Source organism: Heliangelus exortis, chromosome 2, assembly GCF_036169615.1.
Source record: "Heliangelus exortis chromosome 2, bHelExo1.hap1, whole genome shotgun sequence".
NCBI lineage: Eukaryota > Metazoa > Chordata > Aves > Apodiformes > Trochilidae > Heliangelus > Heliangelus exortis.
Window position 1 is genome coordinate 43,934,067 of NC_092423.1, and position 14,906 is coordinate 43,948,972.

A 14,906-nucleotide genomic window follows, 5' to 3' on the forward strand; every position below is an offset into this window, starting at 1 on the left:
TGATGAGAAAGAGAAATTCAAGTCCTTCCTCTGACCAAGAGCATTCAGGGGCATTCCTTTCCCCTTCCAAACACCACTGCTATGGTTCAGTTTACTGATGCTGCCTTGGTCACTCCCACAGAGTGTGTCCCTGCAAATGGTGTACTCTAATAGGACAGGAAACCAGGCTGAAGCCAGAAAACCTCCTCTCCCTGACACATCTGGCTGAGCAGGGAAGCCAGATGGTTCGCTCATCCTCTGACCCAGCCTCAGTACAAATGCTTTGCAGAAAAAGGAAAGCTTCCACCTACTCACAGAAAGTCCTCTAATCACGAGGCTAAATCACTAAAGGACCAGCAATTGCTCCTGCTTTTTTCAAGGACACCTATGTGTTCTGCTGCATGAAAACTACTTCAGATGAAAACAATTTTATTTTTTTTTCAGGGAAGGAATATGTCATTTGGCCCTCACAAATCTATAAGAAAAATCTAATTTTTCTCTCAAAATTAAAAACAAGTTAGAGGAAGATTTGTACCAGAATAAACAAGTATTTGTGGTTACCTGGCTCAGTGGCCAAAGAAAATATTTTATTCACTTCACCCTGCAAGCAACAACAAATATCTCCTTACACATGAAATCAAATCTGCTCCAATCCAGAAGTATTACTCTAGAATTATGAAAAAAAAAAGTTCACATACAAATATGAATTAGAAGTATGTTTTCTAGGAAAAAGAATAAACCTTGTTTCAGTCTTAATAATGCAGTTAAAAATAAACCTAAATACCTTAAATTCTATTTTATATAAACTACCAGTAGGAGTAGAACCAGAACCAAGTGATAAATATTAAACAGTACTATAAAGATATCCTTTTTATCTTTGAATAAAGCATTAAAAAAATCCCAAACTCAGTAGAAAACAACTCATTTGTGTGAACAGAACAAAATCCTCATTTTTTAGATGACTGCACTTAATTTTAAGACACCTATAACTCAATGACAATGCAACGTACCACGCTAAACGCTCACACTAAAGTTTACTTGGTTTGGTTTCTTTGCTCATTTTCTAATCTGGTCACCGTTGTTTGATGCTTTGTGAGCATTTTTATGAGGGGAAAAAAAAAAATAAAGCCCCAAAGCTGGGCTCTGCAAATGCAGTAATTCTGCAGCAAGTTAGTTAACCTGTTGTTGAAAGAAATCACTAGAAGCCAACAGAGCTTGTGGCTCACAACTTATACCAATAGACATTTTACCTTAAAATAGTTTGAAAAAGCAGCTAAGTCACAAACCAGCCATGCTTTCAGAGTCAAATTCCCAAACTATACATTACATAATAAACTCCAAAGAAAAAACATACCAGAAAACACTTTCTCTCTCACTGAACATATTCAAAGAATTCACACCCTACAAGAAAAAATTAATGAATAAAACCCTCCCAGCATCTTTGCCTCACATTCCTTGCTTGTAAGAGGTCAAGAAAACACAAAATGGGGTCAATGCTGAAGATGAAAGGACTTCTGGGGTACAGATTCCTGGGTACAGTCAACAAAAATGCTGTCACCAGTGGAACATAAACTGTGCTTTAGTCTCTTCTTTCCTTGAGATCATTTGGTGTGATTTTTAAGTATCCTTGGTTCTTTCTTGCAAAAGGGAAATGTTCTTATTATCTCCTTTCTACTTTTCCTTAGGAAAAGCCACCCAATTAGTACCCTTAAACCCCACAGTCTTTCTCTGAGTGGCCTTAATACCTGGGTGGTGACTAGTGCAGCACAGAGACAGGTACAAGAAACAGCTAGAAAAACCCCTATGTTGCTAAATCATAAATAAGCTCAAGGCTTATTTAATCTTTTCTGTTCAAGGTCTGAATGCATCTTTGGAAACATATATAGATGCTAGCAAGCATCAAGTATAATCTGGCAAACTACTTAAAACAGGTGTGACCAGCCTTCCGAGTCCTTAGAGCCCCACACCAGCATTCTCCTATAACTTTAAGATATTTACTTAGATTTGTCTTACTTAAAGACAAATTTCAGGAATCATTCAACAGGAAAGGGATGACAAGAGCTCTCATGAATCAGACCTTGATAGCACGAGGGATTTCACTGTGGGAGCTGCCCTTTCAGACACTTGCCACCTACATAAGCCCTAATGTACAGACAAGTAGGTATTCACAGGCAATTCAGGTAGATCTTCCTGCAAGGAGCCCAGCAGCTCCATTCATCTCCACCTGTAGCAACACCTTTCAGCCCCTCTGTTGGCATCCTGGCAAACCACTCTTCATGGACGATTATAAACCAAAAACCAAATGTAACTACCTTGCTATTTAAAAGGCCTGAAAGACATTTTATACTGACAGCTAATGCATTACCTTTTCCACAGAGGTCAGCTCCTGTGTATTCTCCCAACACTTGATTATTAAGAGCAATTAACCAGTGCTTCAGTTACTCATGAACTTCTAGCTGCATACTCATTTTTCCTCCATTTCGAACATATGAGCAACTTGAACTTCTACCTTATATTCCAACTGCATTTCTACTGCATGGCTTCTACCTACTTTTGGTATCTTAAAAACCAACCAAACAAGAAAAACAAACAGACAAAAAAACATTCCAGCACCAAATCCACACTACAAAAGTTCTTTGCTATCATAGCCAGGGACAGGTTGCATCAGTATCAGTTTAGAGAAACTGAATTTGTGGTCTACCTTGCATCAGCACTAAGCCAACGAAACCACAATCAATAAGAGATTATGTTTGCCTGAAGGATCTTGGCAACAACTTTATGAAAAATGTTAGGGTTACTCGCTCCTTAGTTTTCTCATATATTTCAGAAAGCACCAGGCACTGCCACTTCTGCAGATCTCCTGCATTCTACTAGCAACCTACCCAGCAGCAATTCGTGAACACTGAGTGCAGCTCATACTTTGTCAATGAGTTTAAGGAGATCAGCTACATTGCAAGTTGCTTGATGCATTCATCTTCCCTGATTCTCTTGAACTGCAGGAGAAGTGGACTGTTTCAAACTGATCAAACTGCTAACATCATTTCTTCGCTATTTCATTCAACTCCAATTTAGCCTCTGGTCACAGATATAAAACTGCAGCCTTTGAAAAAATCAGTATCTGACAAGTCATGGATGGTCACTGGGAGATTGATACAACAGCACTAAATAATTACTCACCTGCTAAACCGGTTGTTAAATTTAACTGCTTCCACATAAAAACACCACCAAGACATAAGTGCAAGTAAGTAAATTAACTGTGGTTACTCACTAAAGAGAGTGATTATACAGTAACTATTTGCCCACAGTGAAATGCACTATATCTAAGAAGGTAATAAAACTCAGGTCTTGAAAGAATCTTCTTTTTGCCATTTGTGATCCTAAATGCCTTCAGAACACACCTGGTTTCAGCATCATCATGTGTAAAATGTCATGCTTCACCTTAGTACATACCAGATTTAGACTTAATATTACGAAGGTAATATTTATGTAAGAATAGAGTCAGGACTAGATTTACTTGAGTAAAGGAAAGCTTAACAGGGTGGGAAAGGAAACCAATACATTAACATCACAAGTAGCAAGGTGTAGAAATTACAGATTCTTTCAGGCAGGAAACAAGCATTTTCACTGTGAAACTACTTTCTGTGAACAAAAATTAAACTTTGGTTCAAACCAAAGCTATTTCAATTTCAGATTAGAATAGCTAATTTTACAGCCCCCAGCCAGCCCTCCTGAAAACCATTGCTACACCTCTGATCACTTAATTACAAAAGGTTTCAAGAGTACTTCCTCAAAAATGTTTTTACTGAACTTCAGGAAACCTGCCTTTGATATTTTTTTTTTCTTTAACAAAAAGATAAATCTATCTACTTAAGAAAGCAAATTCAACCAACAACTAGGTGGACACTTGGAAAGAATATAGCTGTAAGAAATTCCAACTCAACAACTGTTGCTAGCTGTTGCTGCTATAGCAGGAAGATCACAGATGGAAGGCAGATCTTCTGCATTACATTCTAAGAAAAAAAAAAAAAAAAGATACAATTTTGTCATCCATTCACTTGATTGTTTCCAAAAACAAAACAAGCAGAAATTGTCCTATAAAGGCTGCTGCAATTTAACTGCTCACAAACTGAATCCTTTACAAAAAAATCCGCAACAAAATGAAACCACCATACAAAACACACCCCCATCAAACAAAAAAACCCACACAGAAACACCTCTACTCCAGTGCTTAAAAATAATCCTTAACATTCTGGTTACTTACATTTTACTGCAGACATAGTTACAGGATGACTGATGTGCCAGCCACTTTGACAACACCTGAGAAATTCTTAAGCCATTATGTCTGAAGCTTTAAGTGACACCTCTTACATGAAGACACCACAGCTTCTGTCCCTTTTTGTTAGAAGTAGTAAGAAGTCACTGGCATCACACTTCATATATCTCCAGCAGCACAAGAGTTGCACTTTTCAAAGATGTCAGACTAATACTTGCACATAATAGCAAGTCATAGAGGCCACTTTTGTTTGTCAAAATAGATAAGTATTTAAATGGTAACTGCAAAAAGACTGAAGGGTACAAATAACTAACCAATTTAGCAATTAGCACAAAATAGCAGAAATCTTAATTTGACAGGAAAAAAAAACCACCACCGAAACAAAAAGACAGAACAAGGGGAAATGGGTTCAAGTTGCACCAGGGGAGATTTAGGTTGGATATCAGGAGAAGCTTCTTTACAGAGCAGGTTGTTATGCACTGGAACAGGCTCCCCAGGGAGGTGGTTGAGTCTCCATCCCTGAATGTGTTTAAAAATCACCTGGATGTGGTGCTCAGGGATGTGGTTTTGTGATGGGTCATTTGGAATAGGTAGTAGGGTAAGGACACAGCTGGACTGGATGATCTTGAAGGTCTTTTCCAGCTTGAACAGCTCTGTGATTCTACGATTCTAAACAATAAAAAACCAAACAAAACCAAACACAAAATAAAAACAGAAAAACATCAAAAAAAAAACACAAAAAAAAACCAAAAAAACCCCAAGCCCAAACTACACTACTTTCCCAATTAGTTAACTTTTGTGATTTTACAGCAGAAACATGTGAGCTTCCTTGATGTGCTGTGCTGCACAGATACAATTTAAGAAAGCTTTGCCTCCTGTGTAGAAAGGCTCACACATATCTGAAAGTCTGATTTTTGGAAAATTTTATAAAATTGCTAAGGGTGTGGCTGAAATTGCCCCCAAAACTGAATTAGCTGTATCCCAAAACCTCATGGTGAACAATCAGTGTTCTTAAAATTTCCAGATGAATGAAAACTCATATCCTTTGGAATTTTTTTCCAGTTAACACTACCACCCCAGTGAGAAAGTTTTTCCACGTGTTCTACCTGAATTTCCATTGCAGATAACAAATGTTCCACATCTGTAAATTTACAAATAGAAGCTTGCTTCCTGGCATTCAAGGTAGGAGTAATTCCAGCAGCAGAGAAGGCAACGTAAGGTTTGTTTTGCATTTCACAAGAGTCAGAACTTCATACACATTTTTCATTAAAACTCACTCACGTAATTTTTGATCCTTTGCCCCTCAGGAAACACCAGAACTATCTTATCCTCTCTTCATAAAACCTGCTATTTTTCCTTCCTCCAATTTTACCTGCAGTACCACACTTTCCTAACTATCAAATAGCCCATAATATCAGGCCAGCGTGAGTGGTTCTCACCCTCAGTCAATAACTCTTTTATAACTCTTATCAACAGGCTGAGCTTCATCTTCCCCTATTTCTTTCAAAGACTTGTGTTGTGGTTAGTTGGTGGCTTTTTTAGTTTTGTTTTGCTTGGGTTTGGTTCGGTTTTTTTAAATAAAAGTTTTCCTTACCACAGGCAATCTATATCAGCACCACTTGTCACTAAGACTGGGACAAGAGCCAATTATAAACCACATTAGAGTCAGAAATACATACAAAGCCACATTGACGGGTAAAAGTCCAGCACAGAGAAGGCTTAAGTTATAAGGCTTCTCCTGCAGGCACCGAGTTATTTTGAAAGTAGTCTGAATAACCTTGCAGCTCCTGTTCACTGTGTGTCCTCCTAAGGGAATCAAAGCATAGCTAATCCTTATTTCACACCTCAGCTTTGTGTGAATACTCTTCCTAGGGGTTCAGCTGTCTGTGATCCAGGAGCTAGTTTTGACACTAGCAGAACTGTGAAACCTTGGATGAAATGTCTCAGAAATCTGCTAGCTTGCAAGAAGGATGTGTGACAGTACTTAGACTAAGGACATGATAGGTAAGAATGGTAAATTTGCAGCTAGACATTAAGATCCTTGAAACACAAGTTGTCAGCAGTTCAAGGATTCAAGAAAAAGCAAAAACCCGTGGAAGGCTATGAAAACCTATAGTGGAAAAAATCTAGGAGCCAGGATGTGGCAACTCAGCAATATTGTGAATCAATCCAGTTGGGACACAACAGAAGTCAACCTTTTCCAATAATGATGATTGCTACACCAGCAACAGTGCCAGGACAGGTGAAGCCACACCTGGAGTACTGTGTCTGGTTCTGGGCTCCTCAGTACAAGAGCAACATGGACATAGTGGAGAGAGCGCAGCAAAGGACCACAAGGATACTGAAGGGACCTGAGAACCTCACAAAAGACAAAAAGTTTAAAGTTGGGACTGTTCCGCCAATGGAAGAGATGAGTCAGGGGCATCTCCTTGGTTTTATAGAAATATCTGAAGGGAGGGCATTAAGGGAACAGAGCCAGGCTCTTGACAGTGCTGGGACCAGAGGCAATGGACACAAACTGAAACACAGAAGATTCCCTGTGAACATCAGGAAACACTTTTTCCCTGTGGGAATGAACACCAAGGCACAGTCCTAAACAACTGGCTCTAGGTAGCCTTGCTTAAGCAAGGGAGTCAAACCAAATGGCATCCAGAAGTCCCTTCCAACCTCAGACATTGTGTGATTCAGTGAATCAGGTGTCCTACCCTGGACATGGTATATCAGTGCTTTGCCTGGTTGCTCCCTGATCCTAGTTATCCACCTAAAATAAATAACTAGTGAATAAATAACTAGTTTGAAGTTACTTATACCTTTCTTTCACAGTCCTTTCATGCACATAAAGGGTGAACAAAGTAACCATGAGAGACCATGACAGATAACTGCATTAGCTTTTCCCCATGGGGAGAGTTAACAGGATCTGGATCTGTCTAACAGGCTATATGCTAACAATTAAGTATACTAAACAGTTCTTAAAATTCTACTGATGATGTTACTAATGATGTAAGAAAAAGTCTTCACCCATGATAAGTCCCTATGAACTAGACATTTTACCTTTGTGTGTAAAAACTGGAATACCATCTCCCTTACTAGTCCATTTAAGAATTAATCGCTGCCTCTCCACTAAAATTCTCTTTGCAATCAATTTTGTGCAATGTTGCAGTTATACTTATTTTTCAAACTAGTTTGAGTTGATGAGGAAGCATTACATCAGCTTATTCAGGTCTATCTTGTGAGATCTCTTCCTTAGGTCCACAGTTGAACATAGTGCACGTATAAACTAGACTAATAAAATTTCCCTCCAAAAAAAGATGTTCTTATATAGTCAATTTCATATAATTCTTGACACTTTTAATAATTACACAAGTGGGACAATATTTAATTCAATACTAAGGGATAATATAATAAAAACAGTTGTTTATACATTTTTCGATGTCTTTTTGTGTATATTTTGTTCTAAATCAGTCATTCACTGCAAATCCATGCTCAAGGAGATGAGGTTTCAGTCTGTTGTTTCCAATTATAAGCTACATCTGACATTTGAAACTGCAGTTACAAATGAATATGACAAATATTTGTGTTGAAGCTTCAGTACACACACACACACACACACACACATACACAGAGTGTAAGCTTGTGAAGAAAAAGTTCAAATATCGTTCACAAGTGTCCCCAGCACTGACTGCTTTAAAAAGCTATGGCAAATTCTTTCTTCTTGAAGATAAGATTGTGAAGGATATAAAGGACCAAGAGTGATGTTGTCATTCTTCCTTTATGTTGCATTTGAACTTTCATGATACCAACACTGACATAAATATTTATTTGGAACTTCTATCAAATTTAGTACAGCTAATAATGAGAAGCAAAATTAAAATTACTCAAGCAGAATTTAACCTAAATTATTATCTAGATGATAACAGGGTTTCTCCTAAATTCAGCAAAAATTACATGTGCCTTAAAAGTTTCTGCTTGATTCTCCTGTGCTTGTTTATGGACATCTTCCTCATGCATTGTCAGCACCAACGCATGGGAGCTGACATTGTATTTCATACATCTGCAAAACAACAAAAACCCAAGCTGTAGCACACAAACCTTCTTCCATTTCTTCCACACAAGTAAAGCTGAAAGCCCAGACCACTAATGCAAGCCTAAGGCTGCAAACTTTCTGCAAGTTTGAAAAGAACATACCCAGCAGTTAACAAGCGGGCTGCAATCCATCACAGGAAACTGGACCCTATTTAAACCACTCTGAAAAACAGGCTAATCCAATTTTATATTTCCCCTTCCTTTACTCTTCTCCCATCCTCTATCTGTATGATAATTCCATACAAATTATTTCCTAGATTCCCCCCCTCCTATTTCCTTGATCACTATGCAAAGCTAAGCTTATCTGGCCAGATGTATGGCAAGATATCCAAGTCTTTCTCAGTGAACTGTAACAATCCCATAAAACTTCCACCATAAATTAATAGCCAAGTCAAAGCATCTGCTTATATCTGTTACCAATCCCTAATGTACCAAGGCAACATTTGCATCAGGGGTATAAAAATTATGTGCAACTCCATCTACTTGCTAATGCAATGCTAACATCAGCAGAAGACAGCATAAAGCCAAGTATGAAACAGCTGTCTACATTCCTTAGCACACTGTTATCAGAGTTGCTCATTTGTCCACATTTCCAAGGATTATACTGGTGTTAACATGAAAGTGCCAGTCACTTACAGCCTTCACATAATACAGATATATTATAGATATAGTCTTAGTGCAGATATTTTACAAGATTTAAAAAAAATCTCAATCCAATTCTGCATGTGTCAGCATATCCAGTTGATTACAGAGTTCTTCTAGATAGCAACTAAAGTATTAACAATCCTAGTCCTTCACATTATGCTGAGCCACAGTGACAGGCATCACACAAGACAATGATCTTGCCTGAAGGTGCTGGACAACATAATGCAAGAAGGAAAACTCCCTGAAGTAAACAGACAATCAAAAAAGAGTTAGAAACTAATTCCAAATACCTGCCATGTCCAAGCTGCACCCCATGGCCAAATGACTGGCTTTTGCCAGCTGTCAAAAGGGTCTTGCCCTCTCCAGATGTACAGTGAATGTCTGACTTGCTGCCTGACTGCTGACAATCCTCGTAACATTTAGTGATCAAGTCACAATAAATAATTCACTGGAAGAAATTACAGCGGGCAGTAGAGTAGGAAAGTATGGATTAACTGCATCGTATCCTGCCAGAGCAGTTCCACAGCTTGGAATCCTTTCCATCAAGAAAACTTTTCTTGCCTAGGGCACATCTGCTTTTCATTTGTCTGCTGTTCAACTAAAGGGAATCTTATTCCATACTACCTTAAGTCTCTGCAACAGCCTCCTACAGACTTTGCTGATCCATGGATGACACTCATTAGCAAATTAAATGCCCTCTGTGTTGATGATGCACCTATTGAAAATTAATAAGAAATCAAAGTCACAATGTGTAGCTACAGCTGGGAATAGCTGATCTACCCACAAACAGTTGGTCTGGCCAAGGATACTCTCAGCATCCCATCCTGAGGTGCTTCTTGCATTCCTTTCAGTCAGGCTAACAAAGAAGCTGGCAAAATTTCATTTCCAATTTTGGAGGGCATGGAAGATAGGAAAGGCCAGTGGCAAGATAATGTCTGGGAAGGAGCTGGATAAGCTAAGGAATAGACACCAGTTAGGAGAGGAAAGTCCTCCTGGCCAGATAAACTCCTAGACATAACCAAGCCCACAATTAAAGGACTTTGCTGTCTCCTTTAAACTAGAGGGTGATTCTGTTGGTGGGGAGATACACAGTGCTGCCCAAGCAGCATTCTCCTTGCCCCACACCCCTGTTCCCGCAGCTCACCCACCCATGCCGAGGGCCTGCTCCTCAGGGGAACCAGACAGGGTGCTCAGCCACGCTCTCCCCACGACCCTGCAACACCAGGCTGCTTTGCACTGGGATGCACTGCAAAGTTCATCGGAACACAATTTAGGAGTGGATCACTTCGATTCCGTTTACACCCCCGTGCAGACCATCTAGACTGACTGTACTTCGAGCAGTCGTATTGTGGCCGACTTAGCGTCGCTCTTGACAGTGAGCCACGACCAACCCCACTGTGAACAGGAGAGCGCCCAGTCAGGTAATGCAGTTTACCCGAGGAGCGGGTAATCGGATTAACTCCGAAATCGCGATTAACTCCCCGCCCCGCAACCCACCCGGGATCCCCGGGGCGGGGCTGGGGGGCGGGAGGAGGTGGCGCCCACCATCCCCGCACGCCGCCGGTCCTCCAGCGCCCCCTGGCGGCCCCACCTGGCTGGCGGGGAAGGAGGGGGACGGCCCCGGTGTCTGCGCGTCAGGGAGAGAAGGGGAGAGGTGCCGGAGGCGCTTCCCAGAGAAGCTTTAACTAAACCACTTGCAGCGTTGAACGTTTCCGGTTTCCTCTGGCAACACGAACGATCCTTCTCCTAATTAACTTTTGCAGGTGGGGTTATGTATAGCAAGTTATGTATCCCAAGGCCCGCGCCGCAATACCTAACAAGCACCTCAGCCAGCGCGGCACCCGATATAGAAACGCTGTTGTGTTTCTCTACGCTCACAGCTGCGATTCAGCAAAGCGCTCCCGCTTATTCACCAAAACACCTGAGCATGTGTTAATTTTTAAGCATGCACGTAGCTCCTCTTATCTCTGTTTCGCTTTTTCTAGGACACAAATGCCACTTCCAAACTTACCTTGAAGACGAGTATGTCCCTCAAGCAGAGCTAGAAGGCACTTTCGCAGCCCTGTAGTAGCGTTTGCAGCATTCAAGGGCCAGCAGAAGCAAATTAACACAACTTATTCTTGTTAATTTGCAGAAACTACAACTGGCTGATTAGTGGGAGACGACATGAGGTTCTTCAACTATTCAGATCTAAGTTTATAAATTATAAATGTCGCTGCTAAGAATGGCACATTAAACTCACCCAGCAAAGGGCACTTCGGCTCCAAACGCAGAGAAAGGCAGAGCTCCTCCAGGCAGCGCACTATGCTATGCCGAGGTTTTGCTGTTGGGCATCTTACAAAAACTGAAAATATTTAGCCACTCTTTAAAATTGTGTGTTATGGTTTTTTAAGTGCAAAAATAGTCAAATTTTGAGCCACAAAAGCTAAAATGCTAAAGTTGCAGTTTTGACAGCAACCTCTGTCATGTATTCTTCATCCTCAAGTTAGAACTGCCTGCTTGCTTCAAGTCAGCTCAAGTAGACTCCAGCGGATCATATTAAATTTTAGTTTGGATATTTATGTGAAACGTTGCTTACTAATAGTTGCATCAGGAACCACAATGCTGACCACTGGCTATCTCCTATTCAAATTCCTCACTCTAACAATCCATTAACAGTATTGTTTGTGCAGAGAGTTTACTAGATGGTTTTAAAACATTAAAATAACAAACTGAGGAAATAGGAAGGTATAAGCACATAATAAAATACCAATGCCTACCAAGTACCATGTGCATGCAAAGACAGAAAAACCCATATAACAATACAAAAACTTTCAAACATCAAACATTGTCAGTCAACCACTAGATGCAATAACCAGAAATATCTTTATTTTATAGAACATTTCAAACTATTTATAGCAAACAATCTAGGTAGGATTGCCAGTCTACAGCTTCTTCCATCTTGCTTCAACTTCTTGCTCTTTCAGACTTCACAAGTGACTCGGCAGGCACTTGGTCTCTCCACGACAATGATACTTTCCTATCTCACCCTTATGAAGACAAATTAGCAACTATGATACATCAGTGATAGATACCATATAAACGTCTCCTGTAAAACAGCACTAGACACAGAACACCACAATGTGTTCTCCACTAGCTTTTCTGCCCATCGAGATCTCAAAGTTTCAGCATGCTGCTAAGAAAATAGTTTTTCTGTCCAAATTACAAACATCCAATCTTATGAGTAGAATTACTTCACCATAATTCACCTCACTCCACTATTTTAAACAGGGGTACGTTCAAGTTCCCAGTGTTAGAAAAATCTCTCTTCGAAGATTAGGAGATGGACAGTTAGGAATGATAACCCAGCTACAGGCTAGCTACTGAGCTACACAAACTGATAATGCTCTTCATGTGCATACTAAGAATCCCTTTTTGAATGCTATTAACAGCTTTCCTGAATACTTTTAGCTTTAGTGATATGCTGTTTCTTTTCCATCATCTTAACTCAGGAAAGCTTAGGGTGCATGCCTCAGTTTTCCAAAGACTCTTCCTTAAGGCTGTTATGTATCCAAGCTCCCGACATGGCCATGAGGTTAGCAGTACCAACACATCTACAGACACTGAATTTACATGCATGTACTTGTACTGGATCTTTGTCTGCCTCAGTTTGGGAACAACAGTCCTGAACTAGCAAAGCTAACAATTACACCAGAATGCCCTACTTCAGAAACACTACCTGTTCATTTATACTCTAATCCAATGCCCCAAACAAAGCAAACACACTTGTCCCACTATGGATTATTTTGTCTATTTTTAACTTTCCAGTAACGTGCATTTGAACTCCTAAGACCAAATACAGCACCTTTTCATTGCTCAAAGGGATAAATTTTTGCCGCCCAAAATCCCAAGGACCCAAGAACAAACTTGAAAAATGCCATCTCAAAGTTTTTTCATCTGAAACTAGTTACAGCACAAAGAAAAAAATGTTGGGTTTCATTTGTTCTGCTCCTCCTAAGACTGGTGCTATATAGCTCCTATTTGAAGTGCAAGAAAGTTTCCATTTTATTTTATTGTCACACCTTTAAAAAAAAGCAATTTACAGCAAAGTTTGCAGCTGCAGCAACAAGAAGTCTTTCAAAAACAACAGACTAGAATCTGTAAGTTGCTTACTGCCAGGTATTTCAGGAACACAGAAAAAACAGAGAAGCAATAAATGATTAGTCAGCTCACGTGTGGAAATAGCAAGCTTTTCTGTGAGCAACTCTCCGTTTTCTTTAACATTTCTGCATAATCACACCAGCAAGCATGCTATTTAGCAGCAACACTGATTACATGCATCTTTTATTACAGCTGGGTCCCGGGTTCTTAACAAAGCCTCTGAGGCTCAACAGCAACAGAGGCAAATAGGAATAAAAAACCTTCAAGATTAAGACACTTGACTTTACCTGGCACTGCCACCAAAACACAAGGAGCATTTCTAATTTTCAGTCACTATTTCCAGTAGGTATCACCCATTTCTCTGTTTAACCAACAGGTTTATTCTTCTTTAAGGCAGGTATAGCAGTCCTCCTGCTCCCTTAGACATGTCCAGGGGAGAGGAACGACTCCTTAAAGTGAAGCACCAAAACTAATTTGGCTTGAAAGTACTTCAGCTGGACCAGTGAAAACAAGACCCAGATGCAAAGTTACCTAACTGAGCCCATAATGCACATCCACAGCCAGTTGTGTAACAAACCTGAGGACGATTTTACAGGTCTTAATCAGGCAAAACTCCCCGCTGATTTCCACAAGGGAGCTCCAATCAATCAAAAGCTGCAAGAACTGGATCCGGTTTTCTCCATCTTAATGAAAAGGTTTATTTTGAGCTAGGAGAACATCAGATAATATGAACTCAGCAAGCCTGTAACTCTAGCTTTGATGACATAAGGAATTTGCCCTGCGTTTAATCCACCAACACGAAATTAACGTCACCGACACTATAACTTTGGAAGTGTACAAAAACAAATAACAACAACAAAAATTCCTGAACCCACATAGAACAGTCTCACTAATAACGGACCTGCTCTCCGGCTGCGACCTTTGTACGACAGCTCAAAGCAAAAATGTCACGGACAGCGGGAGATTCACGGCTCTTTTAAGCGAACTACCCCCCGTTGGCTAAATGGGGAACACAAGCGTCCCCGCTCGGGCTCCTCCCTGAAGTTGCGCCGCTCCCCGCGGCAGCCGCCGACCACCGGCGACAAGAAAAAACACCCGCGATGCGTCCACTACAGAACGGGGGGAGTAGACGCACTCCCCGCGGAGGTGCCCTCGACTACGCCGAAACCTCGGCGCGAAGACCCGGGCGGAGCGGCAGCGCCGAGGAGGGAAGGAGGGAGGGATGGAGGGAAGGAGGGAGGCGGGCGGGATGTGAGGCGCCCCGCTCCACGTGCGCCCCGCTCCGCTCCGCTCCCGTCGCCAACGGCCGCAACCGCCGTAACCGGCACCAGCGGCCGGGAAAGCCCCGCGCGCCCGTTCCCCAAGTTCCCCTCGGGGCTCCGCCCGCCCCTACCTGACTGCACCCTTCACCCGCGCCGGGTCCCTCTCAGCGGCTGGAGGGAGGACAGGACAGCCGTCCCTCCGGCAGGGCGAACCCCATCTGAAGAGGAATGAAGGGAGCCCGGCGGCTCCACCACTGCCGAAGAGGGGAGGGGAGGGGACGGAGGGAGGGAGGGGGCGGGCGGGCGGGCGGGCGGCGGCCGCTCCCCCCCAGCGCGGAGCCGCCCCGGCCCCGGAGGTGCCAGAGTTGGCGGCAGCGCCCCCTGGGGGCCGCGGCGGGGAGGGAGCTTCCCTCACACCGGCCGGGCGCTGGGGTGAGGCGGCGTCTGCGCCCCCGGCCCCGATCCTCGTCTCCGGTGTCCTCCCACTGTCGCATCAGGGTTCGGGTCTCACTTGTGCACGTCTT

At 41.9% G+C, this 14,906-nt stretch overlaps 1 protein-coding gene across 1 annotated transcript in view; it reads right to left on the reverse strand.

Moving 5' to 3' along the window:
• The window catches only part of CPNE4 (copine 4), a 231,835-nt gene extending 217,172 nt beyond the window's left edge, over nt 1–14,663 (reverse strand). The window contains exon 1 of the mRNA XM_071735821.1: nt 14,514–14,663. The gene's annotated coding sequence lies outside the window, so the exon portion shown is untranslated. The remainder of the gene's footprint in view (nt 1–14,513) is intronic.
• Nucleotides 14,664–14,906: the final 243 nt, after the last annotated feature.